We start from the raw sequence: 17,671 nt of genomic DNA on the forward strand, positions 1-17,671 counted from the left end.
GATCTACTTGATAATATTCAAATACTATAGAGATAGACAATCAATGGATACATATTTATTAAGGAACTACTACTAAAGATTCCAAGGTCACAGTACCAGTTTTTTGTTGAGCAGAACTAGAATCCAATTCTAGCCCTTGTTCTTTTCACTATTCCAAGGTGCCTTAATATCAAGGTATCCTATACCTTTTTCTATACACATTTATTTAAGAAAATGATTGAAAACCTACTATATACAAGTTAACATAGAGAATAATTTTATCAATGTTCTGCTTTCATTTCTACTTTCATTTGACAAGATAAGGTTCAATAGTTGCTCATGTTAATAATATATGTTAACATCCATTGCTAGCACACATAGCACTTATTGCTATGATAGCCATATATTTTAAGCAGTTCCAGAGAAAATCCATTTTGGTAATTCAGGATGCACAATAATAATGGAAATAAATGCAATATTCACAGTTGATCAGGGTACTGTGACCACCTGTCACAAATTTGTGAAATAAATGCAATGAAATCCATTTTAATTCAGATACTCCCTGTATGCCAGTTTTTTTCTGGGACACCATACCCAGAGAGTAATGCATCCTGCATCTATTTATTTCCATTATCATTGTTAATCTTGTTGCCAATGACTGACCATACAGCTATTTTACATCTTCAATCAGTAACGGTATATAGAAGAAAACCTCTCCACCCTTAATGTATGATTAAAAAAAATAATTTAAAATAGCTCCCATTGTACCAGCTGTCAGCCTTTTACCCAAATTCAGGTGTTTTTTTCCCAGCAATTAATAGTATTGTCACTTATAAATATAATAGGTTGATTGGTTTTTCCCTGCAATCTGCTTCTGCTTAAAACACACACAGAGGAAAAAATTTAAAAAGGCTTTCATGTCACCTCCAAATAGAAAAGTATACTTTTAATTGTGCTGAATAATTATCAAGCTGGTAATAGATACATAGTGAAGTGTCCATTAAACATGTTTTTTTCGAGGCACTTACGACATAATTGAGTAATGGTCTTAAGTGACCAATCCCATTCATGCTTTCCTCTGCACAGTCATAGACTGTAATTGTTACAGGGGAAAAACCACACAGATTGCTAAATGACAGTAATTATGCCTACCACAGAGCTGGCTGAATGTGTATTCACTGCAAAGAGCCAGACAATGACAGAGAAGTCATAGGTAGATAGATAATGTAACTAGGATCTGTTAGTTTCATGTAATGACATTTCTCTCAAGTCCAAGTCTTCTTGGTAGCTAAAGAATTGAAAAAGACAGATTTTTTTTCTCCTTTCTTACCTACTGAAAAAGTCTGGTCCCTATTTTTGAGAGGAGGAGGGTAGTGTACCTAAGCAGTACAGATGAAGTGGGCACCTTGTGAAACTGACAGTTTGTCACCACATAACTTTTTGCTTTGGCCATTATTTCCCTTCCCCTCTCCTCAGTGATTTTCTAATATGTTTGAGACTATGTCAGTTTTAGAAGATCCTCCACAGTAATGCTCTTAGGTATTCATTTGAAGATCTATAAAGAAAATGCATAACAGTATCATGGGATTATAGGAGCTCAGAGTTGCAATTTACCCCCAAGTTTATCTATTTGAACTTGTACCTAAGAAACACGTTTGCAATATTGTTGACAAGAGATCTTTCAGCCTTCTGTGAAGATCTCCAAGGAGGAAGTCATTATGTCAAATGCAGACCATTTCATTTCTGGACAGCTCTGATCATAAGGAAATTTTTCCTTCCTTCAAGCTGAAATTTGTTTCTTGGCACTTTCCAGTCATGGTTCCCAGTACTGCCCCTTAAGGTCAAACAGAGCAGATAAGAGTCCCTTTTTCCTTAATACCTCCTCAAACACTTGAAAATAGCTACCGTGTTCCAAATGAGCCTTTTTAGTGTTGAGTATTCCCAGTATTCTTCTGTCATCTAGTCCCTGTGTATCTTTTTTCTGGGATTTCTCATGATCCTGCTTATTTCTCTGGAGGTTTTCCAGCTTTTCATTTACATTTCTAAACTGTGATGTCTAGAAATTAACATAATTCTCCAGGTATGGTCTTACCATTCTTAGTTTTGAATACAATATTCTCAATCTAACTATAATTTTTTTGTCTTCAACGGCTGAAACAACTCCATAGGTTAACTATACAGGAAGTATTTCCCAGTGGAAGGGGTGATGACCATGATTTTGCTAAAAGGATGGAGCAATGAACTTGCATTCAGATAATCTAAGTCAGTTACTAAGGGTGTATCCTTGACTAAGTCACTTAACCCCAGCTATCCTTAAGAATGAAGTACTCGGACTATTTATTTGGTAAGGTTGTTCTGAGTCCTATGTGATCTGCATAACATTTCATTTCATTTCATTCATGTGCAACCAGAGGCTTCAATAGACTCTTCTCAATAGTGGCGTCTGATTATTCAGCGCTCTGCTCCTAAAATAACTTAGGAGAAGAGAGAGCCTCATATTTTGGCTTCCAGATTTGAAATAAAAAGGTTTTCTTCAGAGAGGTCCTTAAAGAGAGGAAGACCTGGAAGAAGCCAATGTATAGAGCACCCGGTATATTGATCATGTCCCTATCCCTAACTTGCCATACATGAGACTTAGGGAATTGCCCCTTGTATGAGATCTGTGACTCTCTGTCTTGGTGGAGCTGAGATAGTTTGCTCTCAATGGGAGAGTCTATTCATTCTATGTGTCATCTGGTATATTCTTACCTACATAACTTTTCCGATTTTTCTTTAGCTTGAATTAATGTATCTATTTACTATTCACTGTATATGGTCTTGAGTAACTGGAATTGGTTAGAGAGGCAATCCTTAGATATATATTTGGGGTACCCCTTTCCTGTTAAGAGATAGTGACCAGAAGCCTAACTTGAACCTAAAAATTATTGCACCTAGACTAACAATATTTAGGGGGCCCAATAGATATAATTATAGATCTATACTTTCTCTCTGAAGAAAGCAGTATGACCAGTCCTGTGACCTCAGTCTCTTGTTCAAATTCTAGTAGGAATAAAATCTCCCTTGGAGAAGTGTGGGCAGAGGATCTAGAGATATATATTTATGCCTCCCTGTGAGCAAGATCTAGACAGATCAATGTGGACCCTCACAACCTATATGGATAATATGTACATTGCCCCCATATGTAAGATTTGTCAATATAAAATACTACAGAAATATGATGCCATAGGATTATGATTTTTTAACATTAGGACTAAGAATCACTTTTGTTCAGTTATTTCAGTCATGTGGAACTTTTCATGACCTCATATGGGATTTTCTGGGCAAAGATACTAGAGTTGTTTCCTCTAGTTCATTTTATGGATGAGGAAACTGAGACAAACACCATTAAGTAACTTGCTCAGGGTCACACAGCTGGTAAGTGTCTGAGACTAGATTTGAACTCAAGTCTTCCTGACTCCAGGCCCAGAACTCTGTCCACTGAGCCACCTAGATACCCAAATGATAACTTCACCTGTTCACTATTTTCATTAAGATATTAACATCCCTTCAATTATTTACAATATTCCAAATATACAGTCAGGAAAAGTTGAGGTCAAGTCCTGCTCTGACACATATATGTTGTATGATGAACGTCATGTCACTTGACATGAGGTTAAGCAACTTTACCAAGGTTAAACCCATTGTAAAGAGAAGAAGTATGATGTAGCTGACAGGATATTTTTCAGAGAATTTTCTTTAGACAAAGACAGGCTGAACCAAGGCTCTCTCTTAGTTTCAGATGCAGTGGCCTCTCTCTGAACCCAGTCATCAGAATTCTTTTACTTGTCTTTCTATGTTCTGTATCCCTCAAGTGTTAAACCATTGGGTGCCACCTACTGTACAAGTCCCAGGTGCTGAGCTGGTTCCCAGACAAAGAACTCCATGTCCCATTAAAAGTACTGCTCCAGCCTAGTTCAAGGAGTCTTCTACCCAAATAATACCTATGATTCTGAGAGCTCCCCAGAGCAGCTGCCTGCTGCACAGCAATATTATAGAAGTCTCTCCTTGTTTTTAAAAAACTAAAGTCCTCCTCATTAACCTTTTCTGTTGCTGTAATACAATTCCTTTTGCTACCATGCTGTGCCTCAGGTTACCATGGTGTTCCCAATGATCCCTGAACTTCAATGCTAGAAAGTCAACACAGAATGGAAACCAAAGGGAGGAGGGAAAGAAAAGAATGTCATTCATTTTATTGACAGATTAGAAATAAGGAGGGCTCATTCTGGAGGAAAGCAGTGTGGATGAATGTCAATTTTCAATGAGTCACAATTAAATAGACATGAAGGATATTGTGTTGTAAAAAAGTGAAAGGGTAATTGTTCCATGAAAAATAGGCAAACATCCAAGTGCTTGGTGTGGTAGATTAGAAATCATACCATATTAGGGTCAAATGAAAAAAGCTGAGAACATTTAGCTAAGTGCAGATTTGGATGAGGCATCATAGATGTTGTCAAGTATTTGAAATGTTATTAAGTAGAAGGAATGGGATTTGTTTTTCTGGATCCAAAAGACCAAACTAGGGGTAGTTGAGTGGAAGCTGCTGAGAGATAGTGACAAGAGGAAAAGCTCTTTCATGTCTAAAAATGGATAGGATAGCCTTGGGAAGTGGTGGGGAGACTTTCAAGCAGATGCTAATGCCATTTTCAGGGATACAATAGATAGGCTTTGGATTCAGGTTTAAATTCAGTTTCATTTCAAGTTTAATTTAATTTTATTCAGTTTTAATTTCACGATATCTGGCATGTCTTAGAATTCTGAGATTCAGAGATTCAGTGATATTTTGGTGAAGTGAAAAATTTGGGGTGGGAAATAGGAGGGGTAGATTTATTTTATTATTATTATTAGTAGTATTGTTAAAAGACAAGAATATGGGGTTAATTAGCCTGGCTTCTACTTAAAGCTGATGAAAAATGTGAGAAAAGTTACTTTATCTCTCCCTTCCTCGCACGCCACATAATTGTGAATATATCATTCACAAAAGGGTATATCATTTCACAATAGTTTGGAGTACATATAACATAATGTTTCTAATTAATATTTTTCATTCCAATGAAGAGATCACTTTAAGATGAATCTATTTTAAAAATCAAGAATTTCCATTTGATTAACTCAGTTGTCAGAGTATAAGTAGGGCCTTTAAAATTTAGAAGGAGAAAAAGTACGTACTTTTTTCTATTACAACCAAATATTTGAAGCAATAGAAGTATGTCCTTGGTGTCCCCACACTTCCTCATTCTTTGTAGTACAAGGGAAGAACACTGGACCATTGTAACCAATGTGATTTCCTTTTTTCCTCCAAACCCTCCATTCTGCCACCCATCCCTATGCCTTTGTACAACTTTTCTGCTTGGAATGCATTCTCATCATTGTTCAGTCTGTTAGAATCTCTAACTTCATTCAAGGCTCAGTGAAAATGGACTTCCTACAGGATACCTTTCCTTATTTCCCTAATTAATACTCTCTCTCACTTCAAATGATGAGGTATATGCATACTAAGAATGGGAAAATACATTAGAGTTAAACATTAATCCTGTTTCAGCCGTGATATTTTTTATCGGTCAAAGAGATGTGTGAACAGAATTGAACTAGAATCAATTAATAAAGGACTTTTGAACTAGGTATAACTGGAAAGCTGCTCAGAGTAGTCATTCTCTGTGGGATTTGTATAAAACAAGTGCAAATTTGGAGTAAGGATTCAAATTGCTGACCGAGTGGCCAAGAGACTTACAGTTGAGGGGTATAAATCTCCAGCTCAGGTTAAATCAGTTTAACCATTCCAGAGAAGTAATCGTTGAGAAGAAAGAGAAAAACTCCAAATTAGGCTTTTCCCCTTTTCTTGTCTTTTCTTTTGACTAGAGGAAGAACTTATGACCTTCATAAGATCAGATGCTTTTAGACTTCCCTTTGTATTTAGTCTTTAGTTTTATGGTTAAGACTACTCAGGGGATAGTTATACTGGTGAACTTACTATCTTTTCTGAATTCACTAACTTTGTATTCATTCATAGGTCTTCCTATATTCCTCTATATTCATTATTTCTGACATCTGCAGTTATATTCAATTACACTGATAAATACACTTCTGATCATGATAAGTACTCAATTGATGACTTATCTTTTAAGTTGGACTGGTCCTACTCCTCTGCTACTGCTATGGATTGTCTCATTATCATTATTTAATTCCATCTATTACATCCCCCTGGCAGAAGCCCATGGGAACCTTCCTTCTACAGTTTTTCAATAGTCCTACCTCCAGGGTGTGGATAGAAAAAATGATAATGTTTGGAAAGAAGTTTACATACATCATTCCATTTGACTCCTACAACAATGCTGTAAGGTAAATACTACTATGCTCATCTATGGTATGGAGATATTAAGGGACTTTTCTGTGATCATAGTTAGTAAGATCCAGAAACTTAGTTGGTCCTGACTTCAAGTTCATTCACTTTATGCTCTATGCTAGATTATATCTCAAAACTACTTTGAACATTTGGTGAAGTGGCATTAATGAAAGAAAAATTCAAGATGAGAAATACATTGTTTTTAGGTTAAACATAGTTGACATCGTTTTTATAGATTGGGAAGAAACGTTTTTTTAAGCTTTCATGGTATTTGGGAATGCTGCCTTCTGATCTCCTTATGTGACTATGAATTAACGCAGCTGGATCTTATTAAGGGAAATTTCTGAATGACTCTAGACTGTTATTAGCAACTGACACAAGACTATTATTGACACAAGACTATTATTAGGAGTTCTCTATGATTTTTCTCTCTCTATGAAAAATACCCTGGAATCTATTTTAGCATTGCTTTTTAAGCTTATCCTGTGGAATCGCATCCCACTGTGATCACCATAGGACTGGCATATCTGCCTTCTGTTTCAGTTCTCTAGGACTGATTTCCTGAGGGTCACAAATGACTTGAAGGATCCGATAAGCATAGATCCAGGGTAGCAAAAATCCAAATCCCTGGAAATTACTTAAAGAAACTTGCCCTCCTTGCTGTTCCTCACATGACACACAATTCTCCTAACACTGTGCATTTCTTTCAGCTGTTCCCCGCACTTGGAATTCTTTCCCTTTTCATCTGATACTGCTTTTTCAGAACAGCTCTTCAAATCACATAACAGATTAAATGTGTCATTAAGACTTTTCTAGGTGAAATGTAACTATTTTTTGGACAAATTATCACATAGGATAGTCTCTAAACACCTAGTTTACCTGTTCTAAACATGTCCCAACTTTTCATTGTGCTTCCTAAAATATGACATTTAAAAACATATGGCTTTCCCTTTGAGACCCAGTTCAAGCATCAACTTCTGAGGAGGTTTTTCTGTCCAAAGAATATCTTCATATGTTTTGTTTGCTCCCATTCATATACATGTTATTTCCTCCATTAGAATGTAAGTTTCTTGAAGGGAGAAACTAATTTTTTTTTACTTTTTCTTTTTGTATCTTCAGGTTTTATTATAGGACCTGGCACATGGTAAACACTGAATAGTTGTCCTGAATGTTGTTTGAGTCAGTTTCCATCTGGATACCATCTGTAAAATAAAGATTTTTAGGTGTAAGGATGGGACCAAAACCACCCTGTCCCATTTTAATTTTGATACTTCAGCTGAGAATGTTACTCATACGACTTAGACTAAGTGCTAAAAGGTCTTCAAACTAGAATGATATTGCACAAGAATACAAAAATTGGAGATGTGGCAATACCACAAGAATTTTCTGTGAATTATCAACTGAGTTGAGAAGGTATTGAGTTCCAGAAACTGAAGTAAACTTACAGTTTTAGTTGAACCTCTTGAGAAAGAACCACTTGGGGGAGAAAAAGCTTTTCCAGGTTTTCTCTCCCTGTCCCCCCCATCCGCTTTTGGCTAGAGGATTGAGTCAAAGTTGAGTTTCAAAGAGTCCAGAGAATTTTGGATTTCCCATTTTTGCATTGGTTATCTGGTACTCCCTTCATTCCATCCCTGCCCTAGAACAGGGTATTATAATGCTTACATAGGGAATGATGGATGGAGTGAATTAATGCCTTTATAAGAAGCTTCAAAAAAAAGTACATGACACATAGGGGGAACTTTTGAGCATGCAGTAAATAGGCAAAAGGACTTCCCACAACTAGGAATCAGGAGCTTCCTCTTTGCCAAATGTGTTTTCTAAGCCTGAGCCCACTTTCCCCAGAGATCTCTATGTACTTATGAGGGAGTGTGTCATAGTCCTTTATAAGAGCATATTTTTAATCAGCTATAGCTATTGTATCAGCTTGGTAATTACCCCTTTCTAAAAATTACTGAAGGCTGGCTAAATGGATTCTCACCTGACAATTTTGGGGAGAAAACACAATGGAATGGGGGATTGAGATAATAATGTTAGAAAACCCCCATGATTCCTCAAGGGGCATTCCTAGAACCTCAAGGTGGGAGATGTAGCTTTGTTCTGAGAATCAAACTCTTTGTGAGGATGTGTGTTGGGATAAGGTTTCTCTGAGCTTGCGCTACAAAAGTAATACGATCTTTTTCAGTTGTAAAATTTGACAGTGCTATGTGTCCTTGGATTGTATATGGTGATATATCACACATTTGTCTTTGTACCTATGACTGCCCAAATGGTAAATAGAGTCATGTACAGAATGTTTGGGAAAGTATTCTTTTGGCAGTTAGGATCTCACTTTAATGTGTAATTACTTTTGCCTCCATACTAGCATCTCTAGATAGTTTGTTATGGTACTTATAGTAGTGGATTTGTAGTAAGGAAAATCTAGGCTCAAATCCTTCCATAGATATTTATTACCTATGTGACCCTGGCAAGTTATATAACTTTTATGGATTTCAATGTTCTTCTCTGAAAAATGAAGAGGTGGGCTTGACTACTTCTAAGATCTCACCTGACTCTAAATCTGTTATTTTTTTAGTCTACTCAAACTCAGCAAGACATGAATTTTTTGAAAAAAAAAAGTCTTTTAGGACAGGTCTGTCTATAATGTCAGAGATTTATATGCTGAAACCCTCCCACTTCTATCACCCCACCCCACCCATACCCTGTGTTGTGGTTTAATATAAAAGCAATTGTGTATTTGAAGTGAGTCCTGAACATACTGTTCAAAGTCATAACTGAAGGTTTGTTCAGAATGTCAGAAACATTGTCTTGCTTTTTCCACCTGGACAATAGTAGCCTCGGTCTTGATATGTTATTTAGATAATTGCAAATGATTTCATGATGGGTTAGCAGAATTTTTCTGGAATGCCTTCAACTAGTACAAAATTTTCGCTGTAATGGAAGAGACAGGTGCTGGAGGGGAAAGGCTGATGAATGTGTGCCCTTGTTACTTTTTTTGACTTGCCAGTTCAGGCTGTCAATTATGCTAATTCTGAAACTAAAGTCATTGGTTGATTGGATGTATTATTATGTTCTTCAGAATTTGAAGGACAGAAGGAATATCTGCAGATTCTGAGATGCTAACTAATGGAGACCTCCGTCTTCCCTCCTCCTTTCCCCCCCAGCACTTCTAAGGTGCTACATATTCCAAAGTGAATGAATACTACCAGCAGCAGTGTCTTAAAATGGAATTTGAAATTACCAAATTATACATGAATTTTTCTGGGATCATATAATTTGGGTATTTAACATTCTATTCCATAAACATTTTCATGTACGTGCTATGGGTCCCATCTTCAAAATAAGCACCTGAATAATGGACGAGAAATATTTTGCAATTTCAGTTACCAACTTGTTTGTGACTGCATATGTATTCTGGTCCGAAGTACCTATCTTGGGCATTTTGATAAGATTTCCTAGACTGACTTCTAATTGGTTCTGAAGTTATTTTTCTGTCTCCTGCTTTGTGTACATAGATTGGTTCTTTACTATTGGGTAATGATATGAAGTCTTTTCATCTTTTTTATGAAAAGCACTGTATAAATGAGCTTGACTTTGCTAGTGTACTTCTTCAGAGACAGTTTACTTCTGAATTGCTGAGATACTATTTTACAAATTATGAACTCAAAATGGTTTCATGCCTTTTCTGACGATATTTTTCTTGTAAATTTTAAAATTCTCGCCATTTTCCCTTTTTGCCTGTTGATTTTGAAAAGATTCCTTTGAAAATGAAAGTTAAATAGTTTCAGAATGTAACAGAAAAAATAGCAAATGCCAGTTGATTCTCCATAATTTATGATAGTTGTCTCATATTTTGAGTAGGAAATGCTGCCTACTTTAGAATTTTTGATGTAACTTTATATAATGTGGAAGGAAGATCTGATTGTGTTACTGCCTTTAATGGACTCCTGTTGTTTCACCAATGCAATCTAAACTCCTTGTGTGGCTTAATTTTCTCGGATGATGATATGGTTAACATGGACTGCCTTCTATTTTTCATACATTGGAAGTCTCTTCATCTTATCTTTATTTCTCCTTATAGGAATGAATTTTTTCAAGACTCAATTCAAATGTCACTTGTCCAGAGAGTTATATAGCATGAAAAGACCTGAGAAGCCATCTGTTCTAAACCCCTGATTTTTATATATAAGAAAACTGAAGCCCAGAAAGGTTAAGTGAGTTTCCTTGAGTTATATAAAGAATAAGCATAGAAGGTAGCATTTGAAACTGTATCTTCTGATTCCAGACCAGAATGCTGTATGGTATCATTTAATCCTATTTAATGACTAAAGAATTGAGACAAAATACGACCCAGTTTGACTTCACAAAGGAATCTATTTGAGAGGGGAAGACATGGTTTCTGGTCAATTTGTCAAAAGTTAAGAACTATAGAAAGGAATTACAGAGATTCAGTGTCAATATAAAGAAATACCTTCTAGCAGTTAAGGCTATCTTAAAATGAAATGCGATTTTGGGGGATATAGTGAGTATTTGTTACTTATGCAGAAACCTGCACATTTTTAGCAAAAGTGTAGAATATATTTATGCTTCATATATAAATGAAACCAAATGGAATTTTCCAGTTGGATCCATAGCATCCTGACTTCATCATACACCTGACACATACTAACAGGCAGTGTGATCCTGCATAAGTCACTTTCTCTCTTATAATTACCTCAGATAATTCTCTAAGTTTCTAAGCTGTAGAACCTATGCTGTGTATCAGTGGAAGGAATGTGACCAGAAATTCTCTATGCCAATGAAATCACGTGTCTGAAAGAAACAAAAATAATCCCTCTTATAGATGATAATGTGACTAGGGTAGAGTCCCTTAATCCAGGAGTCCTTAATTATTTATTTGTCTTGGACTGTTTTGGCATTCTGGTGAAGCTATGAATCTCTTCTCAGAATGATGTTTTGAAGTTATGCCCCCCCCCCCCACCCACCCACTAAGTAGAATCTTCAGTATTCATCTGAGATGGAACTTTTCCCATCTGAATAGAGAAGGCTGGGTAAGCCATGTTGAGAGCTACCACATCACTGCATAGATCTGTATTCAGACTTGGATGACATCAGTCCCTTCATAACTGCAACTCTTCAAATGCCTCAATGGATTGTAGAGAATATCCTGAAATAAATATTACTTGGACACATAAATCTTATGTATGTGTGTGTGTGTGTGTGTGTGTGTGTGTGTGTGTGTGTCTGAGAGAGAGAGAGAGAGAGAGAGAGAGAGAGAGAGAGAGAAAGAGAGAGAGAGAGAGAGAGAGACTCCTCCACTTTTTTCCTTCAGTAGTGCGATCTCTGAATTACCATGTATTCTTTCATTTGGAAAGGACTCTGATACCAAACATAGCTAGTAAAATGTTTGGGAGAGCCTGATCAAAGCTTCTCTTTTGAAAATTCAGAAATCACTCATAGAAACCTCATTGAAATTGCTGCCTTGAGCAAAACTAATTAATGACTAACGTTTCTATAGTTCCTTGAAGATTTAGAATACTTTTCTTTCTAGTAATAATCATCTGAGGTAGTACATCTATTATGATTCCCATTTTGTTGATGAACAACTGAGACACTGTTAAATGGCTTATGTAGAGTCATATAGCTAGCAAGTATTAGAGCCAGGGTTTTGACCATAAAACTAGTGTTCTTTCAGCAATATATTCTTAAATAAAAATGCTTTTAGAACCACTTTGTAGGTGATAATGACTATAATAGGAGGTCCTATTTCTATAAATTGTTTTATGGTCTGCAACGTATTTTGGTCATGATTTATTAGTATTATTTCAAAGTTTGATAGTTTCATGAATATAGGTCCTCCTCACCTCCGATGTATATTGAAGCCCTCTATGTATGATGATGTCTGTCCTTAAATCATCACCCTTGAGACTTTTGTAACTTCGGAGCAGTTTGAAAGCTGGGGTTCACTTTCATGCTACAATGAAGTAACAGAGAACTTTACTGAAGCAGTAAGGGAAGTTCCTATTTCTTTTACACTTCACAGTTGACAATATACTCTTTTACCAACATATTGCCACCGTTAAATACATGAGAAAACTGAAGATAACAGACAGATAAAGTGATTTGTTCAAGGGCATAGAGCAAGTATCTACTGAGCTTGGACTCAGGACTTCTGACTTCAAACCTAATGTTTTTCTTTTCCTTCTCACATATGTCTACATTTATATCTAGATGGCAAGATTTGAGAATCTTCTTCATTTTAAATAGATATTATTTGGAAGCATCTTTTCCCAGACCACTCTCAAACATTTTCTATAGACAATGACTTTCTTTACTATAGAATCAGCTTCCTGAATTAGCTCTGAGCAGTCACAGGTTGAGGAGTTGACTTAGAATAAATATAGTCACAGAATATAATAGTAGTTACTTATACTTTACTAAGAGTCAACATAGGATATACATACACATGTATTATATGTACATATAATACTCACAAGTATATATGTATATACACACACATATGTGTGTGTGTGTGTGTGTGTGTGTAAATTTCAATGGTAGAGGATACAAAACTGGATCCAAGAGCAGTTACAATTCAACAGATGGTTCTTGCCTCTTTCTATCCCTTATGGAGGATCTCAGGTCCCAACAGAAATGACCTGGGTAAATGATAAGGGCCTGAACAAGACAAAGGAACAACAATTCTCTTCCCTGTCATTGCTTTTTTTCCTGACTGCTGGATGTCTTGTTAGCACTATAGGAAATGCCAAAAAGAAAGTCTCTGTGTCTTCTGGCTAATCACTGAATTTTTCCCATTCTTAGTCTGATTTGTATTCCTATTCTAACATAGCTAAGTTCTTATTATACCCTCTGGTATATCTGGGGATTCCTTTCTCAGTCTAGAGCTATGTGCAGCAATTGGGCTGTAGTGGGAGTCATAGTGTATGTTGAGATATCATAGTAGGGCTCAACTTAAAGGTGTGGTTGAGCATTAGAGTGCAAAATAGGAGACCTGGATACTTAGTGCATTCTATGTCACCAAGATCACTGTGTGATCTTGAACATAGCACTTCTGAATTCTTGCTCTTTTGCCTCATATGTAAAGTATATGTGTTGGCCTACATGAGTTTTAAGGTCTTATCTGACTTTGACATCCTATGAGTCCCATATAGGCTCTTTGTTAGTTCATGACTCCAGATTCAGGTTAACTATAGATTTTTCCTTCTTATTCAGTAGAAAACCAAGAGGAATGCAAGAGTCAGCATCTTAGGTGTATAAGCCCTGCAGGCTCTGGAGACAGTACTATAAACACATGCTACCCAACCGCATTTTTGACAAGTGAAGCATTCCTCAGAAAATCACTGGGTACTAAAATTGCATTTTATGCAAATATGTTCTATTTCTGACCATTGTCATTGAAGTTTTCTTTTCCTTTTAAAGAAGTAATTATGAACGACTTGCAGCAATGGCCCTTCTTTTAGAGTTTAATGTTTCTGGTGGATGCTCATGAATAGTGATGTCTCACCTAAGAATAAAATTATCCCTGTTCACTTTAAGTACTCATTAAGCAAAGTTTGCAAATGTCTGAAACTTGACTATTTTTGTTGGACTTTGATTAATGTTACTCATTACTTGAATTAAGCTTTCAGCTTTGTTAAGACTACTCCATTGACTAATAATGTGAAGCATTTTACGAAGAAAAGGAGTCATGTGGACAAATGAGAGTTTATAATCAATTAACTTAGAAGGGCTATCAAGAACCATATGAAAGGTCTACACACCTTGGAAAATGTCATACCTTTAATAGTTTGTAATTAACACCAGGGGAAAAAATCAGTTTCATACTAGCTAAGAAGACTGTTACAGGTTACTTTCCAAGGGCTAGAATATTTTGATGACTTAAGGGTCACACTAGTAACTACCAAGAAACATTTTATTTAGCGTAACTAATAGTAGTGCAACCATTTTAAATCATAGATTCATGAATGATCTTATTAGGTAGAAATATCTAATCAGGGATATTGTCTACAGTGTTGCCAGTGAAGTTAAATCAGATGGGAGCCACAGCATATTGCATGCTCTTAATTGGAACATTAATATAACAAATGAACATCATGATTTAAATTTTTATAGCTTAGGACAAGATGGCATACATATTCTCTCCTATGTTGTATAATCAAATGAATAATCAAGCTGAAGTCTTGTATAACCTCGTATCCCAGGCTAATAATGAATAAGAGAAGAAAAATTAGTCAGACATCCATTGATTATGTGCTAATTTTTCATCAGTGTCTGGCAAATTAATTCAAGCAAATAACTATGTCTTAAGTAGTAATCTATGTATGGAACATGGAAGCAAATTGCTAAAATGATCACCATTTCTAGGATTTGGGGGAAGTTTCATTTTTCCAATTCCTGTGTTCAAAATTTAGAGGTTGTAATAAGGGCACATATAACCATAGGCCCTTGGTCAAATTATTGTATGAATTCATTTTCTCTTTTAAGTCACTGGTCATGTCCATAAATGATAATATAAAAGCTGTGTTATTTATTGGGGATAAGGGAATAGAACTGATCTTGGATTGGGAAGACAAAGGTTCAGATTCCACCTGTGATACCTACTATTTATTAACAATTACTTAACCTCTTATTGCCCAAGGCATTCCCAAGGCTAGGTTGGACTGCCTGTCCAGTTTTTCTAGAATATCTAGTCTATCTGAGGATGCAAAAAACAATAGGAGCAGCCACAGCAAGAGCAGCAATGAAACAACAAAGAATGTTGTCTGTATGGTATCATATTATCCAGAAATTCACTCATCCAGTCCCAGAGAATCTCTGTGCTCTTAGAGAAATTTGTCTCCCCAAAATCTCACTACACACGTTAATTCATTTAAGGGGAGCGAGATAAGGTTTTCCCTGAACCTTGATACGTATTTATGGCACTTTTTTCAAACTTCAAATTACCTGTAAAAGTCAATTGTTATAGAATTCATTGCTAAATTGTGTTATAGATGATCAGGCAATTAGATGAGACAGTGTTTTTTTTTAGTGCTGGGCTTGGAGTCAAGGAAATGTAGGTTCAAATCTTGTCACAGACGTTGACTAATTTTGGGATGGTGGGCAAGGTGTTTTCCATTTCTCAGCCTCAGTTTCTTCATCTGTAAAATGAGAGTAATAGCACTTACTTCAAAGGACTAGTGTGAGGATCAAATGAGATAATATACGTAAACTTTTGCAAACCTTAAGGTTCTGTGTAACTGTAAGTCTTCCTGTTGTTCCTCAAGTGTTCTCCTCTATCTCCCAAACCTATGTCTTCTCACTCTTCTTCCCCAACACTTGCAATGCTCCTATCCCTCATCTTTATCCCCTGGTTTCCTTAGATTATTTCAAGACTCACCTCACATTTCATCTTCTGCAGAAAGCAGATTCGATAGTGCCTTCCTTATGAGGTTATGTCCCATTTACCCTGTATATATCATGAATGTATGTAGTTGTTTCCATGTTGTCTCCCCCATCAGAATGTGAGCTCCTTAAGACAGAATATTTTTGCCTTTGTATCCCCAGTGTTCAGCACAGTGTCTGGCACACAATAAGTGCTTAGCAAATGCTTGTTCATTCACTGAGCTATCTAATCATCCTTATTGTCATCACCATCATATCATCATCATCATCATCATCATCATCATCATCATCATCATCATCACAAATGTTGTAGAAGTTCAGAAAAGGGAAAGATCCATGTTGATGGGAGACTTCACACAAGGGTTGGCACTTATGGCTTCCATCTCTTGTATCCACTCTCTTTTGCCTCTTTCTCCTGATACCCCCCCCCATAAAGTTGTTCATTGCCAACCATCTTTGACTAATATTTTAGTCTCCTCAAATGTTTTCTTGCCTCTGCCCTGAGCCTGCTCTAATTGGCTCTATGTAGCATTTTTACACATTGATTTAGTCATATCAGTCTTGTTCAAAAATCACCATTCACTCTCTACCCCCAACCAAATAAAGTTCAAACTCCTAGTCGTAGGATTAAAGTATTCTGAACTTTTATGTTGCCCAGTCTTATCCTCATTCCCTTCTTGCTCTCTTACCTACAGTCCCACAGCATAGTCCAACATGATTTTGTTCAAGCTGTTCCTTTTTCCTGGAATGCTCTCCTTTCTCTTTGTCTTTTGTATTACCGATGAATTTTAACAGAACTCAAATGTTGTCTTCTCCAGAAAAATCGTCCCTGAAAACTTTGCCCCCTCAGACCCCATTACTACAACTATGTGTGCTATTTCTTACCCCAGTTTTAGATAGTGTATCCTTTGAGGGTAGAGATCAGATATTACAGAAACTTTAAATTTCCCTTACCATACAGCTTAGCATGCAGTGGATTCTTAATAAATACGGTTAGCTTAGACTTTGAAGAATAGCTAGGAATTTGATAGGCAGAGAACGAGAAGGAAGTAATTTCAGATGAGGGTAATTGTAGAGGGCTGAGCTCTGGACCGTGGCCCCCTGGTGAGTCCGGAGACGTCAGGGGGTGAGAACCCGCCTTCGGGTGCTGGGAACGGCCCTTACGGAGCTGGCTCTGCCTCCACGGCGGAACGTGGGAGGAGCTACGGCAGGGTATATAAGGGGGAACACGGGAAGGTCGGGAGGATTGGGGTAAGCAATAAAGTGCAATAAGCAGCCTCCCTCCTCAGGTGAACTGTTTGGTCATTCCCCTCCCCCACAGGAGGGGGCTGGAACCCTCGGAAGACCGGTAGAGCAGTTGGAGAGGTAAGCTCCAGGTGACAGCTCAGGGCAGGTAATATGGAAGAAAGGAATGAAAACAGAAATGGTGTCATATTCTAAGCTCTGTAGAATTACCTAACTAGGACAGGAGAGCAGTTGGAAATAAATTTGGAGAAGTTGTGTGGACCAAGATTATTGAAGGTCTTGAATGTCAGGCAACAAGCTTTGAATTTGATATAAAAGACAAGAGAAAATCTGCAGAGAGCATGACCTTCTACATAAGCAGGCAACCAGGCTTACTGTAGGTACTGACAATATTGGAACAAACTCCTCTACAGCAGATTAGGATTAGGTGACCAGGCAAATCAAAAGATCAAAAGGCATTTATAACATGTAATAAACATGCCCAGTGCAAGGTATTGTGTTAGGCAATGGGAATCCAAATAAAGAATATGGAATAATCCTTATTTTCAAAGAGTCTACATTCTATAAGCTGAGTTTGTTCTTTGAAATTTAACAAAATTTAGTTAGGTACCCTTCCAACCTAAGTGTTCGTCCTTGACTAGATAGCAGGCTACTCTTTCTATTTGGACA

At 36.8% G+C, this 17,671-nt stretch overlaps 1 long non-coding RNA gene across 1 annotated transcript; it reads right to left on the bottom strand.

The window, feature by feature from the left end:
* Nucleotides 1-12,222: 12,222 nt before the first annotated feature.
* Nucleotides 12,223-17,032, bottom strand: LOC140531728 (uncharacterized). The gene is made up of 3 exons (XR_011976412.1): nt 16,447-17,032; nt 15,320-15,513; nt 12,223-12,329 (listed from the first exon to the last, which is right to left on the bottom strand). It is a non-coding gene; the product is annotated as an uncharacterized lncRNA (long non-coding RNA).
* Between the last annotated feature and the right edge of the window lie 639 nt (nt 17,033-17,671).

This window comes from Notamacropus eugenii, chromosome 3 (assembly GCF_028372415.1).
Source record: "Notamacropus eugenii isolate mMacEug1 chromosome 3, mMacEug1.pri_v2, whole genome shotgun sequence".
NCBI lineage: Eukaryota > Metazoa > Chordata > Mammalia > Diprotodontia > Macropodidae > Notamacropus > Notamacropus eugenii.